Genomic DNA, 22,213 nt, shown 5'->3' on the forward strand with positions numbered 1-22,213 from the left:
GGGCTGGACTCTTCATGATCCCCATTCTTCAGAGGTGGGTAGCCCCTCAACTTTCATTTAGGGTCCTTGACTTGGCTAGTGATGGGGTCTTACCACTTCTTGTGCACCTACCCCTATGTTGACCTGAGGCTGCCATTCAGATCAGGGTACTTACTTCCCAGGGAACCTTGAAGATGAAGGGACAGTGTGGAAACTCTTACAATTCCTGCCTTGGGCTTCCAAGGGTTGAATGCAGAGGCGTAGTGGAGCTCATGGAGGTCCCAGCTGTATTGGAATGGTTGTCTCCTTTATTATCACTCCATGTCTGCACCTTGGCTACTGGCATTATGGGAGACTCCTCCCCTCTGCTGGCCTGATGGTCCCTCCTTATGCTAAAGATTTACCCCAGAGACTACCAGGGAGGCTATGAGGTGTACTTCATCTAGATTTCCTGGCTTCCCCAAACTGACACCCCACTAGGATGCTGTGAGGCTACCTGTGTTCTGGGGTGTACAGCTCCCTCAGTCCTAAGTCATGGTCCTTTCCTTGAATCCTTTAAGCACCCAGTAATCCCCCCTCTGATGGCCTCACTTCACTGCCTTGCAGTAAGGCCCACACCTCCCTGAAACCAAAATGGACGACATGAAATTGTCTCACCTGGGGACCCCTCCTGCCAGGGGTCTACCAGTGATGACCAAAGGGGCAGAAAAGAGTCCCATGGTGACCCTGGGATAGCTGTTTCAGAACATGTGGTCCCAACAGTCTTCTCTTGGGGACCCTACCTTGAACCCTTCCATAGCCTGGGTCTTATCCTTATGACTCACAATAAGACCTCCTTCCCAGTGAACACCATGGAGGAGTGAGTGGGTGTGTTGTCTGGCTATCTTTGTTTGGGTCTCTCAAGGGAGACCCTCAAAGGGTTTCCTGTGATCAGTAGGTCCACACTTTTATGTGTTGTGTTTTCCTTTCAGACATAACTCAATGACTCCTGTCAGGGCCTGGGAATCCTTTTGCTGACCTAATGTAATCTATTCTGATAAAATTTTTCTCTTCTCTGAGAACCCAGGGAAAAATGAGGGATCTCCTAAGCCTGATATCTCTACGGTGGCTCTCCCAGGGGTGAGAACAGGGGAAAGGCTCTGTGGATCCTCTTCTGTCATCAGTTAGTCCTACAATCCTCCCATGAGCTCCTCAGATGGGATACTGGTTAATAAAGTGCTCCCTGCAGGCAGATACGTGATGCTGCCTCCTTCCAAGCAAGTTCTCACCTCTATGAGATAAGGAGACACCTCATGAACGGAACATTCAGAACTGGCAACAGGGACTAGACACCATGGCATAAGTTCTTTCTTGGGATGGGCAGAACGCCACAAATTCACTCAGGGTCCCCACCTGGACTACTGTAGGGCCTGACGCTTTGGCCACAGAAGTCAGGGAGCACCACTTCCCGCTGCCGCTGCCGCTGCCCAGGGACTCCCAGGGCTGAGGGGCCCAGGCTCAGTGGCTGCGCCACGGTTCTGTGGTGAGTGATCCCTTCAGGACTCCCTCAATGCCCGGCAAGTCTGGGGTCTCTTACCCCCGCGGCGCAGTAAGGCCTTCACCTCAGTCAGACCCCCGAGGAGGAAGTGGGGGGTAGGGTCGTTCTCACAGCCCAGCGGCGGCCCCCACCCCCGCGGGCCTCTCAGGAGTCACTGCGGGGATGGGGCTCTTATCTGTGGGGACTCCCCTGTCCTGGGGCAGAGGCAGCGGGTGTGGCCCTCGGTTTTAGTGAGAACCTTACCTTGAGAGCTGGAAGCAGCTGGGGTTCCTGCCTCTTCTGACTTCAGACCGCGGGCACCTCAGACCAAGGTCCCAACGGTCCTCAGACGCCAGAGGAGGAAGTCGGGGGGGCGTGGCATCCCACTACCCGCTCTTGGGGCCACCCAGCGGCAATGGCAGGGGCTGCAGGCAGGGCCTCTGTGCACTTGCTTTATAGTGCCATAGAGGAGGGTGCTGAAGATCCTCCCTCTGAGTCCTCAGGTGGATTTACTTATGCCAGCCCTGGCATTTCTCCCTCAGCTGAGCTGAGGTTGTGCTCATGTTTCTGAGAACCTTGCAGAGCAACTGAGGGGTGCCTCGGCTGGCGACCCCCCACCTGGGGCCTTTTAGGGCTCAGGGGAGGTAGTGTCCAGTTGCCGCGTGACCTCCGTTACTCTGCAGTGTTGGTTGCCTCTGTCCTCCTTCATGAGGATCCTAATCTTGCCCCCTTTCTGTTTGAGTTACGGCTTCCTAGGAAATGCCACCTCCCGGGGTTTCTCGACTGGTTTACTTAGTGCAAGCCTTGCAGAGTTTGGGTTGGGTCTCTGCCCCAGCCTTGATGGAAGATGGGAAAGTGACAGTACAAGGCAGGAAGGGACCAGGCCAGGTGGTGGGGTGTCAGAGAAAGACACATTGATCTATTCTTTCACTTCACCAGCCAGACTTAGCCTCTTTGCAACTTTTATCCTACAAATATTTATTTTCTACAGGGAAGGGACTAATCAGAATGGTTTTGTGAGACTCTCATTATTTGAGTTTATCTGTCATTGCATATGCAGATGATCATATTTTCACTGAATATTTTTTCTTTTTTTTAATTCATTCATTTATTTTATTATTTTTCTCATTCTGGCTATGTTGTCCAGTTCAGTTTTGAACAGTGAAGGTGATAGTATACATCTGTTTCTTGTTCCTGACTTTAATGGAAATTATTCTAACATTTCTCATTATGTATTTTTCTGATGATTTTAGGAAGTGGAAATCCCCTTCTAATGTTACTTTAAAGTAAGTTTTTCCATGCAGTAGTCTTGACTTTTCGTTCAAAGGCTATTTCTCTACCTCTAGATATGATCAGATGAGTTTCTTCTCCAGGCTGTTGTATAAGCATTACAACTGTTGTATCTCCTTTGCATTCTTGTACACAATCTTTTTTGCTGATTTAATTCACTCTGTTATTGAATATGCTAACAATTTACTTAGGATATTTGCTTAATTGTGAGTAGCCTTGGCCCAAGTGTTCTTTACTTGGAGTGCCTTTATCTGGTTTTTCAATCAATATATGTTAGATTGGAAAAACATTTTGAGTAATTTCAAATATTTTTGGATCATTCAGATGAGTTTTAATAAGATGCTCATTATTTCTTTGTCCTGAGTATTTGGTGCCACTGGCCTCCATCCTTACGGGTCCTTGGACTTTCTGAGGATGGTTAGATTTTTGACTACAGTTTCAGTTTGTGTAGTTTATTTATTTTTTTCTGTTTTGATGGACCTAGTTAGTCATTTATATTTTGCTAAAAATTGGCCTATTTTACTTGTACTTTCAAATTGAAAGGCATGATACTTATTAAGATGGTTTATTATACAAATTCTAAAACACATGCAATTATAGGGATCATCCCTGGGCAAGAATTGGCTTGAGCTCAGAGTCAGCGAAGCTGGACGTGCTTCTTGTGTCCAAAGGTCAATGGGTCCAGAACGCTCCTTGAGGCCAGAAGTCAATAGGTCTGGACACAGCCCATTGACTGCTGAATGCTTCCTGGAGCTAGAGGTCAATGGCCTATTGAAATAGACAAACTGTTTCCTATGTCAAATAGCCAAGGTGTGTCTCATTGTCCTGCATGAGGGTAATGAGGTCCAAAGGTTAAGATGCAAACGTTTGCCTTCCCTTGAGCAATTTCCATAAGAAATGGAACATGTCGCCTCAGGGCTCTAAAGATAGTCACGTACCAGAAAGTAGCTGCTGGACAAAAGGAGTATAAAAATAAAGCGACTGGTGCTTTCAGTGCTGCAGTCTTTTACCGTCTTTGTGTGTCTGCGTGTTTCTTTGTGTGTCTGTATGTATGTTTATGTGTTCATCCCCTGTTCTGTAATTGGGCTGGAACAACTGGCGCAGCGAGCAGGGTCTGTGTTGTTCAGGACAGAGGGACTGAAGAGGCACCCCTTTGGCATAGGGTAAGCGGCATGCAAAAGGGGACTTTCGGGATAAGATGGGGAATTTCCCCTCAGCACCAGAGCGTAAATATCGAAACCTAATTCGGGGACTTTTTCACTCTGTAGGAGTCAAAGTGAAGGAAAGTACTTTAAAACAATTATTTGCTCTGGTACAGAAACATTGTTATTGGTTTCAATGTCAGTCAGAGGTGTAACTAAATCTTCGTAGTTGGCAACAAGTAGTTAAGGCTTTTTGTGTCGTCCATCAGAAAGGTGAAATTATTGATTTAAAAGTTTGGACCGTCTGCAGTGCAATCACTCAGGCATTATGCTTGCTGCAGACAGAATCAGAAAAAGCTTATGCAGGCGAAGAACCCAAAAAGGAGCCCTTGGCATCCCGGGCCCCTTCCCCCGAAGAGTTCGGGGATGGGGAGGAGCCACCAGATAAGGATCCTCCCGATAAATTGCCCACTGGTGCAGATGCACGAGAATTGATTTCTTTGCTTAAAAAGAATAAGGTGACTCCAGGCCCTTCACCTTCTTTTTCAGCTTATCCGGTTTGGCCTTCTGCCCCTCTAGTGGGACGAAATTTTAGAATTCCTTTTACTCAAGGGCCAGATGATGATTTCCCCCTTCCCCCTGACTTTGATGATCATCCTCCAAAACCAGATCCTAATGTTATTATTCCCCGATCCTTTGCATTTCCCATTATTCGTCAAGAAGTGCCTCCCGGCCAAGATCCCAATCTCCCTAATGGAGGATGGAATGTACAATATCAGGCTTTGCAATACAAATTTTTAAAGGAACTTAAACAGGCTGTTCAAGCATATGGACCTCAGTCGCCTTTTGTTACTGGCTTGATTGTTGCTTATTCTGGTGCTGATATTTTGTTGCCTATAGATTGGGAACAGTTGGGAACAACAGTTTTGAAAAGTCCACAGTGGCTACAATTATGTAGCTGGTGGATAGAAGGGGCTAGAGTACAGGCTTGCCTTAATGTGCAGCAGCAACCTCCAGGGCCCATGGAGGAGCAACTCACTGGGAGGACAGTGTGCTACCTTAGAAGCTCAGATAGCCTTGGGTGATCCAGCCATAACTCAAATTAAATTGATTTTTTTAAAGGCTTGGAAAAAAATTGAGACCTCTGGCTCTTTAGCCTCGCCCTTTGCTAAAACTATGCAAGGACCTGCTGAACCTTATACTGATTTCTTGTCTCGGCTAAAAGATGCTGTTCAGCGCAGTGTCAGCTCCACAGAGGCAGCTTCTCTTATAATTCAGTCTTTGGCTGTAGAAAATGCCAATCCAGATTGTCAAAAAATTTTACGCCCTTTAAAGGCTAGTGGGGCTTCCTTAGACAAATATGTCCGCGCTTGTGCCGGTGTTGGTGGCGCTGCTTATCACGCTGCCTTGTTGGCAGGAGCTATTCAGAAAGGCAACAGTAAACCCACCTGTTTAAACTGTGGAAAAGTTGGATTGGCCATTGGACAGAGCAGCTACACAGTAAAGGGAATATTTGTTCATTTAGGAATCATTGATTCAGATTATACTGGCGAAATCCACATCATGGTCTCTGTTTCCCATACTACTCAGGTTTTTGCTGGCACTCGTATAGCCCAACTTTTGCTGCTCCCATATGTCTCCTTCCCTCCTCGTAACAATGAGTGTAAAGGGAGTTTTGGGAGTACCGGAACTAAAGTTTTTTGGGAGACTCTTATTCAAGATTCTCGACCTGTTCTCTCTCTCACCATTGGTGGTGATACTTTTGAGGGCTTAGTGGATACGGGGGCTGATGTTTCTATCATTTGTCTTGCTCAGTGGCCCCCTGACTGGCCCAAAGTTGCAGTTCCTACTGTGTTGTCTGGATTGGGACAGGCTCAATGTGTGTTCCGCAGTAAAGATGTCTATGATTGTTTAGGACCTGAAGGCCAACAAGCTTCTTTGCAGTTTTATATTACTGATATTGCTGTGAATTTATGGGGTCGAGATCTGTTACATCAGTTTGGGGCACTTGTAACTATCTCTCAGTTATCATCTAATGTTAAAAATATGATGCTAAAGATGGGTTACAACCGCATCCAACATCCTGATGCACAGGATTCTTCAAACTAATTGCCACTGCTCAAGAAATTCCTCGAGCCCTCCCCCTGCGGTGGAATACAGATAAGCCTGTATGGATTGAGCAGTGGCCTCTTAACAAAAAAAAAAAAGGGCTCGAGGCGTTAAAGTCCTTAGTAGCTGAGCAGGTTGCTGCCGGTCATATTGAGCCCTCCACCTCTCCTTGGAATTCTCCTGTTTTTGTTATCAAAAAGAAATCTGGAAAATGGCAATTTCTCACAGATCTCCAGGAAATTAACAAATGTATCCAACCTATGGGCCATTTACAGCCCGGTTTGCCTCTGCCCTCTATGATTCCTATTGGCTGGTCTTTGATGGTCATTGATCTTAAAGATTGTTTTTTCACCATTCCTTTGCAGTCTTCAGATTGTAAGCGTTTTGCTTTTACCATCCCAGAATATAATAATGGCCGCCCTACTGAGCATTATAAGTGGAGGGTGCTTCCTCAGGGGAAGTTAAACAGTCCTACGCTATGTCTGGAATTTGTTGATTGTGCCGTTAATCCCGTTTGTGTGCGGCACCCACAAATTGTACTCTATCATTATATGGATGATATTCTTCTTGCAGCACGCTCTCAAGAGGTGCAGGATGCAGCCTTTGTAGATCTTAAGGAGAGTCTCAAACTCTATAATTTAATAATTGCCCCTGAGAAGGTTCAGGATACTCCACCTTTCGATTATTTAGGGTATTGTCTCTCAGAATCACAAATACGACCACAAAAGGTACAAATTCGGAGAGATAATTTAAAAATGCTAAATGACTTTCAAAAACTGTTAGGAGATATTAATTGGCTTCGGCCCTCACTTGGTATACCCACTTATGCTTTACAACATTTGTTTGCTATTTTAGAAGGCGATTCTGCTGTCGACATTCCTCGTTGTCTCAACCCTCAGGCTGAAGCTGAGTTGCAGTTTGTGGAGCAATGCTTGAGCTCTAGTTTCCTTACGTTTCTCAACCCTTCTCTTCCCATAACTCTTTTTCTTTTCCATACGTTTCACTCCCCTTCAGGTTGTTTGGGTTAGTCCCATGGAATTCTTGAGTGGATATTTCTCCCTAACCAACAAAACAAAAGACTTTTGCTTTATGTCGATAAACTAGCACAATTAATTACTCGAGGACGTTGGTGCTGTTGTCAACTCTCAGGAATGGACCCCTACCGAATTGTTACTAATTTGAGTTCTAAAGATATCCAAACTAACTTTGAGTTTTCCACTGCTTGGCAGGTGGCCTGTGCAGATTACATTGGGACTTTTGATAATCGTTACCCCCAACATAAGTTGTATTCTTTTTTGCAAACTCACTCAGTTTTTCCTGTTTCTCCCATTGTTTCTAGCCCTCTACAAGGAACCACCTTTTTTACTGATGCTTCAAGTTCTCGTAAGGCCGGTTATTGGAGCACAATAGGCCAAAAGGTTGTTATTTCTCCTTTTCCATCAGTACAACAGAGTGAGCTTTATGCTATCTGCCTTGTTCTACAAGATTTTTCTGCTAAACCCATTAACATTGTTAGTGACTCACAGTATGCTGTTTACGTTACTTCTCATCTTCCTACTGCCTCACTGCCTCTTAATCCCCAAACTACGTTACAACATTTGTTTACTCATTTACAGGCACTCCTTCGTATGCATTTTCATCCTGTTTTTATTGTCCACATTAGATCACATTCCAGACTCCCTGGGCCATTGTCCAAGGACAACGACAACATTGACTCTTTACTGGTAGCCTCTATTGAACAGGCCTCACAAGAACATGACCTCCATCACACTAACGCGAAAGGACTTCAACACTGTTTCTCTCTTATGCGTAAACAAGCTCATTCTATTGCACGTTCTTGTGCTTCTTGTGCACCCTTAACCCTCCCTTCTTTACCACCAGGTTGTAATCCACGAGGCTTGAAAGGTAATCATATTTGGCAGATGGATGTTACTTATGTTACATTTTTTGGCCGTCTTCGTTATGTTCACCATACTATTGATACTCATTCTCACTTTCAGTGGGCTACTGCTCAAAGCTCTGAAAAGGCTGATGCTGTTATCACTCATCTATATTCCTATTTTGCAGTGATGGGCCTTCCGGCTATACTCAAAATGGACATTGCCCCCGCCTACACTTCTAATAAACTTGCTTTCTTCCTTCAACTATATTCCATACGCCATATCACAGGCATTCTCTTTAACAGTCAGAGTGAAGCAATCATCGAACAGGCCAATCGCACCCTAAAGTTTCAATTACAAAAATAAAAAGGGGGAGTCTCTGAGTCTCCACATCATCATCTCTTAAGAGCACTCTTTACCCTTAATTTTTTAAATCACTGGCAGACTTTTAATTCCTCTGCAGCAGAACGTCATTTCACAACCTCGTCCTCTCCCCCACCTAACGTTTGTGATCCCGTGTACGTGTCCACACCGAATGGAGAATGGAAGGAGGGAGAGGTTCTACAATGGGGTCGGGGCTATGCTTATGTCTCCACAGGACAGGGCTGTGAGTGGGTCCCCATTTGTTGTCTTAAGTGGCGGTATGGCAAAGAGGATCAGGACCGAGGACTTCCTCAAGGAATTCGAGAATCTGACTGCGCAAGCCAGAGGACCAACGCCTGGAACGACACTCACGGTTCCACCGACTAATGTCTCTCAGCCTTTATTGGCTTGTGTGCCCTATCCTTATTTGCTACTGCTAGGTTCTGTTCAATGGAATGAGTCCACAGGAAATATCTCCTGTCTTAATAACTGCTCTTTATATACCTGCCTTTACTGCTTTTCATGGGCTAACTTCAATGCTAGTTCACAAAGTTTATATGTTTTAAGGGCTAGGACAGAACTTTGGATTCCAGTTAATTTATCCTGGCCTTGGAGTGAATCTGCCTTAATTACCACCTTTTTAAACAAAATAACTTCCTTGAGCCACCGAATTAAGAGAGCTATCAGTCTTATAATTGCTGTTGTGGCAGGATTAATATCTATAGCTGCCACGGCCACTACAGCAGGAGTAGCGTTGCAACAGTCTGTTCAAACCGCTGACTTCATCTGTAAGTGGCATGAAGACTCACACAGACTGTGGCAACACCAACAAGAAATTGATAGCCGTTTAGAAGGAGAAATCTTGCACTTACAAAGTACTGTCCAATGGCTAGATCAAATTCAAGTCCTAACCACTCAGTCATTTTTGCGTTGCGATTGGAATTCTTCCAGGCTTTGTGTTACGCGAATTCCTTTTAAACAGTAGCAAACATTGGCGAGTTCTACGCCAACTGCTAGCTGGAGGGTGTAACCCGACGGCTAATTTACAAAGCCTAGAACAAGAAATAACCAGTACATTCCAGGAAAATTTGCCAGAATTTAATGAACAAGATTTCTTTCAAGGTTTGGCAAATGGACTGTCACAAGCTAGTCCTTTAACAACTTTTAAATCTTTCCTTAATAACATAGGAACTAATGCTGGAATTTTAATTGTCTTTATTCTTTGCCTGTTTTCAGTCTACAGATGCTGGCGCTACGGAAAAATAAAAATCAACCAACATAATCAAAATATCATGACGATCTTCGAGCATATTCGATCTCAAACTTAAAAGAAGAGGGGGAGATGTAGGGATCTCCCTGAGCAAGAATTGGCTTGAGCTCAGAGTCAGCAAAGCTGGACATGCTTCTTGGGTCCAAAGGTCAATGGGTCCAGAGCGCTCCTTGAGGCTAGAAGTCAATGGGTCCGGACATAGCCCATTGACTGCTGAATGCTTCTTGGAGCTAAAGGTCAATGGCCTATTGAAATAGACAAACTGTTTCCTATGTCAAATAGCCAAGGTGTGTCTCATTGTCCTGCATGAGGGTAATGAGGTCCAAAGGTTAAGATGCAGTTTGCCTTCCCTTGAGCAATTTCCATAAGAAATGGAACATGTCGCCTCAGGGCTCTAAAGGTAGTCACATACCAGGAAGTAGCTGCTGGACAAAAGGAGTATAAAAATAAAGCGACTGGTGCTTTCAGTGCTGCAGTCTTTTACCGTTTTTGTGTGTCTGCGTGTTTCTTTGTGTGTGTGTATATGTATGTTTATGTGTTCATGCCCCGTTCTGTAATCGGGCCGCAACATGCAATAGTACAAAGGATAGTACAGTGAATCCGATATACCTGACACTCCACATATCACCAATAGTTATGGATAGCAGCTTGTCCACATTAGGACTTTGTTCATGATCCGGTGTCGTGGCTCATGCCGGTAATCCTAATGCCTTGGAAGTCCAAAGCAGGAGGATTGCTTGTGCTCAGGAGTTCGAGACCAGCTTGAGCGAGAGCAAGAACAAGACCTTGTGTTACTAAAGAAATAGAGAAGTTTAGCCGGGCACAGTGGTGCACGCTAGTAGTCCCCAGTCTGCTTGGGAGGTTGAGGCAGGAGGAAAGCTGGAGCCCAGGAGTATGTTGACGCCACTGAAGTCCACCTGCGGCAAGAAAGTGAGACTCTGTGTCAAAGCAAACAAACTGACAAACAAAAGACCTTTGGCAAAACCACTACAGAGGTGATTCTCTGTACTTCCTTGGGATCTACGCAATGCCTGTGTGTCTCCCTTTCTGCTGACCTTGGCAGTATTGGAAATTGTGACCTTTATCCATTATTTATTAATGCCTATACAATGGTAATTCTCTCATTTCATCATTCTTTTTAAGTTTATTACCTAAAATTCTACTACCATTCCATATCAGCCACTTGTTTATCCTGAAGTAACGGTACATACTTATCTCATACTCAAATCTCTTCTACACCTATATTTTGTACAATATCATTGAATATAATAATTTACTTCTACTTATTTTCTTTTAAATTAATAATATTTATAAAATTGTTATGTAATTTTTTCCCTATAACTAAAGGCAGAAAGACAAAGTTACTGACCACTCCAATCACTGTAGGTTTAATCTTCTACTGATGTCTCCTGTTGCAGAATCTAGTTGGCATCCATATTTGGGAGAGTCTAGGAATAGACAGGGAGGCCCTGCAGAACAGAGAAAGAGCAAGGGAAGGGCGAAGAATGGATCAGAGCACAAATAGGTCCAGGACTGGCATACCATACACAGAGAGTAAATGACAGTGATTATTTAAAAATTGCTGGAGAAAAATGGTTCATAAAAATAATCATTCGTTCATGATAAAGTGTTATATATATATATATATATATATATATATATTTTTAAACCACTGTTTTAGAGACAGGGTCTGGCTCTGTTGCTTAGGCTAGAGTGCAGTGGCATGATCACAGCTTGCTGCAGCCTCAACTCTTGGGCTTAACTGATCTCCTTGCCTCAGTCCCCTGAGAAGCTGGGACTACAGGCACATGCCACCACACCCCGGTATTTTTTCCATTTTTTTTTTAAGAGTCAGGATTTTGCTATGTTGCCCAGGCTGCTCTGGAACAGGAACTCCTGGCCTCAAGCGATCTTACCACCTCAGCCTCCCGAGGGGCTGAGATTACAGGCATGAACCAACGCATCCAGCAAAGATATTTCCTTAAACTAGATCAAGGGCATCTAGAGAAAACATTAGAGTAAAAATTATACTTCATGTGAAAACACTGAAAAATTTTACATTAAAATTGGGAAGTAGGCAAAGATGACTGCTAGCACCACTTCTATTCTTCATTTTAGTGAAGATAAGGAAGCAATGGGAAACAGGTAATCAAAGAGATAGGAACTGAAAACTAAGAAACAATGCTACTATCATTAAACATGAATAGAATGTATATGAGAAACATCTACTAAAGAAAAATTATCAGAGCAATAAACTCATTTTAAAAGTTTGTTCGGTATAAGAGCAATATACAAACAGGCACTTGATACTTCACAGGCAGTATGAAGATGAAATTAAAAAATAACTTATAGATGATCATGAGAACTAATTTATGCTTAAAATCAATATAATAGAAAAAGTTTAAGAACTCTACAGGAGAATTATAAAGTTATCATTTAGACAAATTACTGAAGATCTAACAAATTGGAGAAACGTTACATAATCTTAGATAGAAGATTCAATATTGCAAACATCTTAATTCTCCCCAAATTTAATCTACTTTAAACCCTCCCCCACAACACAGTCACATAGGTTTTGTTTGTGAATGTCTGCAAACATGTACAAGTGTGTTTGATATTTGACAAGCTGATTCTTTTTTTTTTTTTTGAGACAGTGTCACACTCTGTCTCTATACAAAGAAGAAATTAAGACATTCTCAGATAAAAAAGGACTGAGGGAATTCACCAAGACAAGACCAACCCTCCAGGAAGTACTAAAAACAGAGTTAAACATGGACCAGCACAAGAAAGACCCATGAATGTAAAACTACTCAAGAGCTAAAGATCAAATCCCAGTTACCACAATGGCTCAAGAGAGAAAACATAGCAATGAAGTTCTACCCAACAAGATGCACAGAATTCTGTCCCACTTATCAGTTCTCTCAATAAATGTGAATGGCTTCAATTCCCCACTCAAGAGACAATGGATTAAAAAAAAAAACCCAAGTATCTACTATCTTCAGGAAACTCACCTAATCTGCAAAGATGCATTTAGACTGAAAATAATAGTGTGGAAATCGATATTTCAAGCAAACGGTAGCCAAAAGAAAGCTGTCGTGCAGTTTTAATTTCCAATAACTTAGTTTTTAAACCAACAAAAGTAATAAAAGACAAATATGGTTACTATATACTGGTAAAAGGCACAATTCAACAAGAAGTCATGACTATACTTAATATATATGCACCCAACTTAGGTGCACCCAGATTCATAAAGCAAACCCTACTTGATCTGAACCAAATGATAGATAACAATATTGTAATAGCCAGAGACTTTAACACCCCACTGACAATACAGGATAGATCCTCCAAACAGAAAATAAACAAAGAAATAATGGACTTAAATAGAATGCTAGAACAAATGGGCCTGACTGACATCTACAGGACATTCTACCCAAAATCCACAGAATATACATTCTTCTCATCAGCTCATGGGACATTCTTTAAAATTGACCATATCCTAGGCCATAAAGCATGTCTTAAAAAATTTAAAAAAAATAGAAATTATACCATGCATCTTCTCAGATCACAGTGGAAAAAAGGTAGAAATTAACCCTAACAAAAATTCTCATTCCTACTCAAAGTCATGGAAATTAAACAACCTTCTCCTGAATGATTATTTTATAAATGAAGAAATCAAGACAGAAATCAAAAGATTCTTTTAATTGAATGACAAAGGAGACACAGCTTATCAAAATCTGTGGGACACAGCTAAAACAGTCCTGAGAGGAAAATGCATTTCCATAAATGCCTATATCAAAAAGACAGAAAACTCACAAATAGACAACGTAATGAATAGACTCAAAGTGCTGGAGAAGGAAGAACAGACCCACCCCAAACCCAGCAGAAGGAGAGAAATTATTAAGATCAAATCAGAACTAAACAAAAAGGACAACAAAAAAATAATAAGGGAGATTAATAAAACAAAAACTTGGTTCTTTGAAAAGATAAACAAAATAGACACACCTCTGGCTAGACTAAACAAGAGCAAAAAAGAAAAATCTCTAATAACTTCCATAAGGAACATGAAAGGAGAAATCACAACCGATGCCACAGAGATACATGATATCATCTATGAATTCTACAAGAATCTTTATGCACACAAACTGGAAAATGTGGAGGAAATGGACAAATTTTTAGAAGCACATAGCCTTCCCAGGCTCAACCAGGAAGAAATAGAATTCCTGAATAGACCAATATCAAGAACTGAAATCGAAACAGCAATAAAAAAAAACCTTCCCAAAAAGAAAAGCCCCGGTCCAGATGGGTTCACACCCGAATTTTACCACCCCTACAAAGAACTGGTGCCCATCCTGCATAAACTATTCTCCAATATCAACAAGGATGGAATTCTCCCCAACACGTTTTACCAAGACAACATAACATTGATACCAAAACCAGGAAAGGATGCAACAACAAAAGAAAACTACAGACCAACATCTCTTATGAATATCGATGCAAAAATTCTCAATAAAATCCTAGCAAATCGAATCCAAGTGCTTATCAAAAAAATAATCCATCACGACCAAGTGTGCTTCATCTCAGAGATGCAGGGATGGTTTAACATACGCAAATCTGTAAATGTAATTCACCACATAAATAGAAGCAAAAATAAAAACCATATGATCCTCTCAATAGATGCAGAAAAAGCATTTGACAAAATTCAACACCCTTTTATGATAAGAACGCTTAACAAAATAGGCACAGATGGGACCTATCTAAAAATGATACAAGCCATATATGACAAACCCACAGCCAACATCATACTGAATGGGGAAAAACTTAAAGCATTCCCACTTTGAACTGGAACCAGACAAGGCTGCCCACTGTCCCCATTACTTTTCACCATAGTATTGGAAGTCCTTACGAGAGCTATCAGGCAAGAGAACAGAATCAAGGGAATCCAAATAGGGACAGAAGAGATCAAACTCTCACTCTTTGCTGATGATATGATGTTATATCTAGAAAACCCCAAGGATTCAACCAAGAGACTCCTGGAATTGATCAAGGAATTCAGTAAAGTCTCAGGTTACAAAATCAATACACACCTATCAGGGGCATTCATAAATGCCAATAGCAGTAAAATGGAGAACCAAATTAAGGACTCAATACCCTTCAAAATAGCAACAAAGAAAATAAAATACCTAGGAATATATTTAACTAAAGAGGTAAAGGACCTCTATAGGGAGAACTACGAAACACTGAGGAAGGAAATCGCAGAGCATGTAAATAGGTGGAAAACCATACCATGCTCATGGATTGGAAGAATCAACATTGTTAAAATGTCTATACTACCCAAAGTGATCTACAGATTCAATGCAATCCCTATTAAATTACCAACATCATTTTTCACAGATATAGAAAAAATAATTATACACTTTGTATGGAATCAGAGAAGATCCCATATAGCAAAAGCAATTTAAAGCAATGCAAAAAATGGGAGGTATTAATTTGCCAGACTTCAAACTCTACTACAAGGCTGTGGTTATTAAAACTGCTTGGTATTGGCACAAGTGCAGGGACACAGACCAGTGGAACAGAATAGAAAATCCAAATATAAAACCATCCTCATATAGCCATCTAATCTTTGACAAAGCAGACAAAAACATACTCTGGGGACAAGAATCCTTATTCAATAAATGGTACTGGGAAAATTGGATAGCCACATGGAGAAGACTGAAACAGGACCCACAGCTTTCACCTCTCACAAAAATCAAATCACACTGGATAACAGACTTAAACCTTAGGTGTGAAACTATTAGAATTCTAGAAGAGAATGTAGGAAAGACTCTTACAGACATTGGCCTAGGCAAAGAATTTATGAAGAAGACCCCTAAGGCAATCACAGCAACAACAAAAATAAATGAATGGGACCTGATTAAATTAAAAAGCTTCTGCACAGCTAAAGAAACAGTCACGAGAATAAACAGACAACCTACAGAATGGGAAAAAAAATTTGCATACTACACTTCAGATAAAGGACTGATAGCAAGAATCTATTTAGAACTCAGGAAAATCAGTAAGAAAAAATCAAACATCCCTATCAGAAAGTGGCCAAACGACATGAATAGAAATTTTTCAAAAGAAGACATAAGAATGGCTAACAAACATATGAAAAAAATGCTCAACATCGCTAATCATCGGGGAAATACAAATCAAAACCACAATGAGATATCACTTAACCCCAGTGAGAATGGCTTTTATCAAAAAGTCCCAAAACAACACATGTTGGCATGGATGCGGGAGACAGGAACACTCATACACTGCTGGTGGGACTGCAAACTAGTGCAACCCCTGTGGAAAGCATTATGGAGATACCTTAAACAGATTCAAGTAGAGCTACCATTTGATCCAACATTGATTCATTAAATGGTACAGTTTGGGCAATGAAAAAGATGTCTACGGTATCTCTAGAGTGGGAAATAAGCCCGTCAGTACAGCAGAGACTGAACTTTTAGAATATTTTGTGTTATGTGGGCATTTATATAAGTCACAATGTCAAAATATTCCTCAAGGACAGATTTTTAAAAATGATTTGAATAGCAGTCCTTGAAGAAAAAAAAATAACTTACATTTAAATAAAGAATAACAGAAAAACCTCTACTCTTTTGAACCTCATACCAGACATCTATGGCATTCTCTGCTGCTCCCATCATCCACTCCTACTCATCCTGCTCAGTCACTAAGACTTTTCCATGTTGCTCCTCTCCCCATTTTCCACCTCAACTCCTCTATCATCCTGGATGATGCAAACATCCTTATGAGTAACTACTGCCTCCTACTTCCTTCATAGGGTGGGGCAGGCAGTGACTGACATTGCCAACTGAGGGATTCACTAGGGACTAAACTCCAGTGTAGAGAGGGAGTAATCCTTACACAGACTCCACCTGAAATCATGAGATGTTTGCTTATTTGTTTGCTTTCTTTTGAAGTGGCCATGTGTCCTGGTTGGTTCATATTGAGACTGTGGTTTTTCAGGTTATCACATTCTAGAAAATCAACTTCTTGTCAGTCAGGTCAGAATTATTTCTCTGCACTTACAGTCCAATGGAAAGTAAATTACTTGACAGAGGGTCAGGATGGTGACGTTAGTGTTCTACCCAAGTTTTTTGGTTCTATTCCAACCGGGATCTACCTCATCATTTCTTCAGGAAAAGTGGTTGAGGGTTGTTTATAATTGGTTTCATAACAAAACAGATCCCTAAAAAAGGTCTAACTTCCTGTGGTTTGGGTTTTACAGCCTGTTTTTACAAGGGTTGTCACCAAAGCCAGATATTGAACAGAAGTTAGCACAGGAGTGTTAAGACAACAGAATGGAGGAGGGAATACGATTAGATCTCCCTGGTGGAGAGGAGGAGTACAATCTGGTCAAAGCAACCTAATGCCATGTGCTAGCTATTAATTGAGCACTTACAGGTGCCAGATATAAATTACATATTGCATATTTAATTCTTAATCTATAAGGTGGGTGTTATTATTTTGCCTACTTGTCAATGGATTAAACTAAGGCACAGAGCAAAAACTGGTGGTCTTGACCACCCTATTCACTCAACTCTATTTTAGTTCTTGATGCTACTTCCACCTTGAGTGGCCTGAACCCCCAATTCCCCAAGGTCCTTGAGAAAGAATCTATATCTAATTCATCTTTGTATTTTATACATTTCATAGCTTGATGATTCATGCCTAGTAGGTGCTCAATATTTGATTGTCAAAGGAAGAAATAAATATATTTTTCTAAAACAGATCTGCATCAGGTTCTGAAATTTTTCAAGAGATTTACACACAAAATGGATAAAATATCAAAAACAAAAACAAAATCTCTTTCCTTCTTCGTTAGTACTGTCTTAACAAATACAGTGACAAGGACAATAGTTCATTCAGAGAAGGATAAGAGTATGTTTGTGGGGAGACTGTGACATGCTGAATGATCGGCTCAAATGCTGCACCCCTCCCTGTATCCACCCTCTTACAGTGGCCTCATCCTGGGCCCAGTGTCCCTCCCTGCCCCTTGACCTTGGCTTGGTCTGCTGACTTGCTTTGGCCTATGGCATGTAGGTGGAAGTGACCAAGATCCAGTTCCAAATCTAGACTCTAGAAGGGCTCACATGTTTCCACTTGCCCTCTTCAACTTCAGCCATTACTATGAGAAGAGCTTTCACCAGGTGCTGTACCTTCAGCCTGGGCCCCAAATTAAACATGGCACTTTGGCATAGAGCTGAGGCAGCCAACCACAGCCTAGATCATCTTTCCCCCAAGTGTGTGAATGGCACTATCCAGCTGAAGATTGAGTGAAATAAAAATTTATGTTCAAGTCACTAAGTGTTGTGGCAATAGCTAATGAATATAAGATATATTCCCATTGTTTTCAGAGTTAACTGCTAGGAACTTAAGTTCAACAATATGCTATAAAAACAGATATAATTTTGTTCTCTTTCTCCCAACTTTTGACTCTTTACAGAGGGTTAAACCTCACAGATGGCCCAGAGCTGAGAAGCTAGGACAGAGTCAACCAAATGAACAGCCATAGGCATTCTCCATTCTGTCAAAAAGAGTAGACTCCCCAGGCTAACTCCTTAATGTAGAGATTAGTTCTATTTGGCAAGCTGAACCTGGGTGTATTTAAGGAAATTTCTAATACTGTATGAAATTTACTTAAAATATTTAAAATATGGTTTGTGTAATATAGAATGTGTATGCTGGTTTTCAGTCTATACTCTGGAGATCATTAGTGAACTTTTGAGGCCCCTAATTAAGAGCATACATACACTACTGGGCCTATTTACTTACCATTTCAGAATTATATTCAGAAATTCTGACTTCACCGGTACTCTTCAACTATCTTTATCTCTGATCAACACAAGATGGTTTGTTAATTAGTATTATATAAGGAATGATTTTACTTTCTGACTTGAGTGGTATTTAACATATGTGGATTTTCTAGAATATTGTCTATATTTCTGCCTTTGAATGAATCAGGACGGGAGGTCTGGAGAAGCTAGGGTCCTGTGCCTTTGAGATTGGTGCCCCAGGTGTAAGATATATCTGGTTTTTGTGTGCAGCCCTTTATGGAGGATTCTGAATAGTGTCATGTTTGCCTTGTGTAGAGATTAGAGGGAAAATACATACTGAAATGCCTAAAAGGACAAAGTTATGTCTACTTTCTCATAAACGTGGTGTGTGTAGCAGAATACTAGTTATGACTTGTAATGTACTGTTGGTGGTAAGTCCTGGTACAGGAGACTTAGAGACATTTTTCTATCTTTAATGGTTGGAGGTTATCAATGTCTACCAAAACAACCTCATATGTGGATATGACCAAATTGTCTCAGATCAGTTACAATTTCATCTTAAACAGATTGAGTTAAAAGCAAATTATAAGTGAAATAAATGAATAGAGTAGCATATTTCTTTAATGAAATTCCATTCAACAACATAAAAATCTTGCTATGTGTGGAAATAATGATGTATTTCAAAACCATTATGTTCAGCTATACATTTCATGTTAAGGTATTTTACTGTATATATGTTCCACCCAAATTTTAACAAAACTAAGCAGAAAAATATCTACATAATGGGAAAATCCATGGCATGCCAGGAATTGTCCTACCTCTTTAGAACCGTGATCCTTGTCTAGAAATTCTTCTTTTAACAATCAAATTTTAGGCCGGGCGCGGTGGCTCACGCCTGTAATCCTAGCACTCTGGGAGGCCGAGGTGGGCGGATCGTTTGAGCTCAGGAGTTCGAGACCAGCCTGAGCAAGAGCGAGACCCCACCTCTACTAAAAATAGAAAGAAATTATATGGACAGCTAAAAATATATATAGAAAAAATTAGCCGGGCATGGTGGCGCATGCCTGTAGTCCCAGCTACTCGGGAGGCTGAGATAGGAGGATCGCTTGAGCTCAGGAGTTTGAGGTTGCTGTGAGCTAGGCTGATGCCACGGCACTCACTCTAGCCTGGGCAACAGAGTGAGACTCTGTCTCAAAAAAAAAAAAAAAAAAAAAAAAAAAAAAAAAAAAAAAAAAATCAAATTTTAGAACCCAAGCTGTCACCTTCTTGTTTTTCTTTCATTTTGAAACTCCCAGGAAGTTTATTTATTCATCTAACAAGACCTGAATGGCCACTATTTTGTATAATTCCAGTGGTGTTATTCAATAGACTATGAAGTGAATGAAGAGTTCCTGTTTAAATTTTGCAATGAGACTTGGCATGTCCCCACATGACCATCCTGGATCTGACTTAGAGAAGTGAAGTGGCTGAGCTAAAGTCATGTATATTGCTAATCACAGCATGCAACAAGAAGCTAGAATGCTTTTCACATGCAAAATACTCTAATATGAAATTTTCTTACAGTTTTGGTATTGGGTGGTTTAAGTGATTCCTTCAGTATCTATTATATAAAGTCAATTTATTAAAAATGAGTAATATATTTACTCCAATATTTTCAAATGGATGAAAATTAAAAGTAAAATTTTAGATATTCTATAAGGTTTATTTCTACTTTAGATTCTAAAACAAGCTATTAAATTATGGAAAATGTATAAATAAGTAAATAATTTATAAACTATAATTTTATTTATAAACTATACTTTTAACAATTTAGTCAGCTCTTTCCAGTCTTAGCCTTTATTTTTTCTTATATCCTTTGCAGTCTAGCCTACATTAATGCAAACTTTAGAATTCTGGGGTTTCCTCCCTCAATATGCCTCTTATTAGTATTTCAAGATAGGCTTGCACAGCCCTAATGTGGGTCAAAGTGCAGTGAATATTGATGCTAATATTGCCTCCTTTAGCCTGTGTCAATTAGGATACTTCTTCACCAAAATTTAAGGGAACTGAATAGTATCTAGAGAGAATACAGAGCAAAAAAATAAAAAAAAAAGACAAACAGTATATTTAAAAATAATACGTGTGAAGAAATTTTAAAGAAATTAAAATGATTTACCCCAAAGAAGAGAAGCTCAAATCAGGATTCTCAGATTTGGTTTTACTCAAATAGAATTCTTTAAGTGGTGCTTTGAAATCCTGATGAATGCATAAGTTACTTTTTTGATTTTTCACTTTGAAATAATTTTAGGTTTACAGAGAATTTGCAAAATAGTAAAGAAAACTCTTACACACCCTTCATCCAATTTCTTCCACATTACTATAGTATGATTACCAAAACTAAGAAATTAACATTGGTACAACTAAATAAACTACAAACCTTTTTTGTATTTCACCAGTGTTTCCACCAATGTCTTTTTCTGTTTTAGAATCTAAACCAAAATACCACATTGATTGCATTTAGTTGTCATATTTCCCTAATCTCTTCATATATTTGATAGTTCCTCAATTTTTCCTTATCTTTCGTGACCTTGACACATTTGAAGAATACTAGCCAGGTACCTTGTAGACTGTTCCTTAATATGAATTTTTCTGATTTTTTTATTATAATTAAATTGACAACATGTTTTTGTTTTGTTTTTGCTTTTTTAGAATATCACATTATTGGCTGGGCACCGTGGCTCATGCTTGTAATCCTAGCACTCTGGGAGGCCCAGGCAAGAGGATTGCTTGAGGTCAGTAGTTTGAGACTAGCCTGAGCAAAAGTGAGACTCTGTCTCTACTAAAAAATAGAAAAAAATAGCCAGGCAACTAAAAATAGAAACAGAAAACTAGCCAGGTGTGGTAGTGAGTGCCTATAGTCTCAGCTACTTGGGAGGCTGAGGCAGGAGGATTACCTGAGCCCAGGCATTTGAGGTTGCTGTGAGCTAGGCTGACATAACAGCACTCTAGCCCCGGCGACAGAGTGCCACTCTGTCTAAAAAAAAAAAAAGAATATCACATTGTTATGTCAGAACACACATGACAACAGGATGTCTTATTATGGAGTTGTTAACCTTGATCACCTGGTTAAGGTAGTGACTACCAAGTTTCCCCACTATAATGTCACAATTTTTCCCTTTGCAATTCACAAATATTTGGGGAGAGAAAATTTGAGACTATTCAAATATCCTGTTTCTGATTAAAATTTCAGCATTTATCTATAAGTGGATTTTGACTACAGCATTTATCATGTGGGGTTTAATGGTGATTTTTAAATTTCTCTTATTTCTTCCACATTTATTATGTGGAGTTATAATGCAAGGACCAATTACTCCTTATCCCACATTTGTTTATTCATTCAATTATTTACTTATATTGGCATGGTCTCATGTGTATTTATTTTACTCTTTGGGTTTGTATTAGTCAGGGTTCTCCAGAGAAACATAACCAATAGAATACACACACACATATAAATATATTAAGTGTATATGTGTGTATATATTATATATTGGCTTACATGATTATGGAGGCTGAAAAGTCCCAAGATCTGCAATCAGCAAGCTGGAGACCCCAGGGAGCCAAAGGTATAGTTCCAGTCTAAGTCTGAAGGTCTGAGAACCAGGAAACCTGACCGTGTAAGTTCCAATCCAAATATTGGCAGGCTTGAGAGAGGAAAACTTGATGTTTCAGTTCAAGTCTAAAAGCAGGAAACCAAACAAACAAAAAAAAAAAAATAACTGTCTCAGCTCAAGACAGTCCAGCAGGAAATGTTCCCTCTTACTCACCAGAAGGTCAGATTTTTTATTCTATTCAGACCTTCA

Source organism: Eulemur rufifrons, chromosome 30 (genome assembly GCF_041146395.1).
Source record: "Eulemur rufifrons isolate Redbay chromosome 30, OSU_ERuf_1, whole genome shotgun sequence".
NCBI classification, from domain to species: domain Eukaryota; kingdom Metazoa; phylum Chordata; class Mammalia; order Primates; family Lemuridae; genus Eulemur; species Eulemur rufifrons.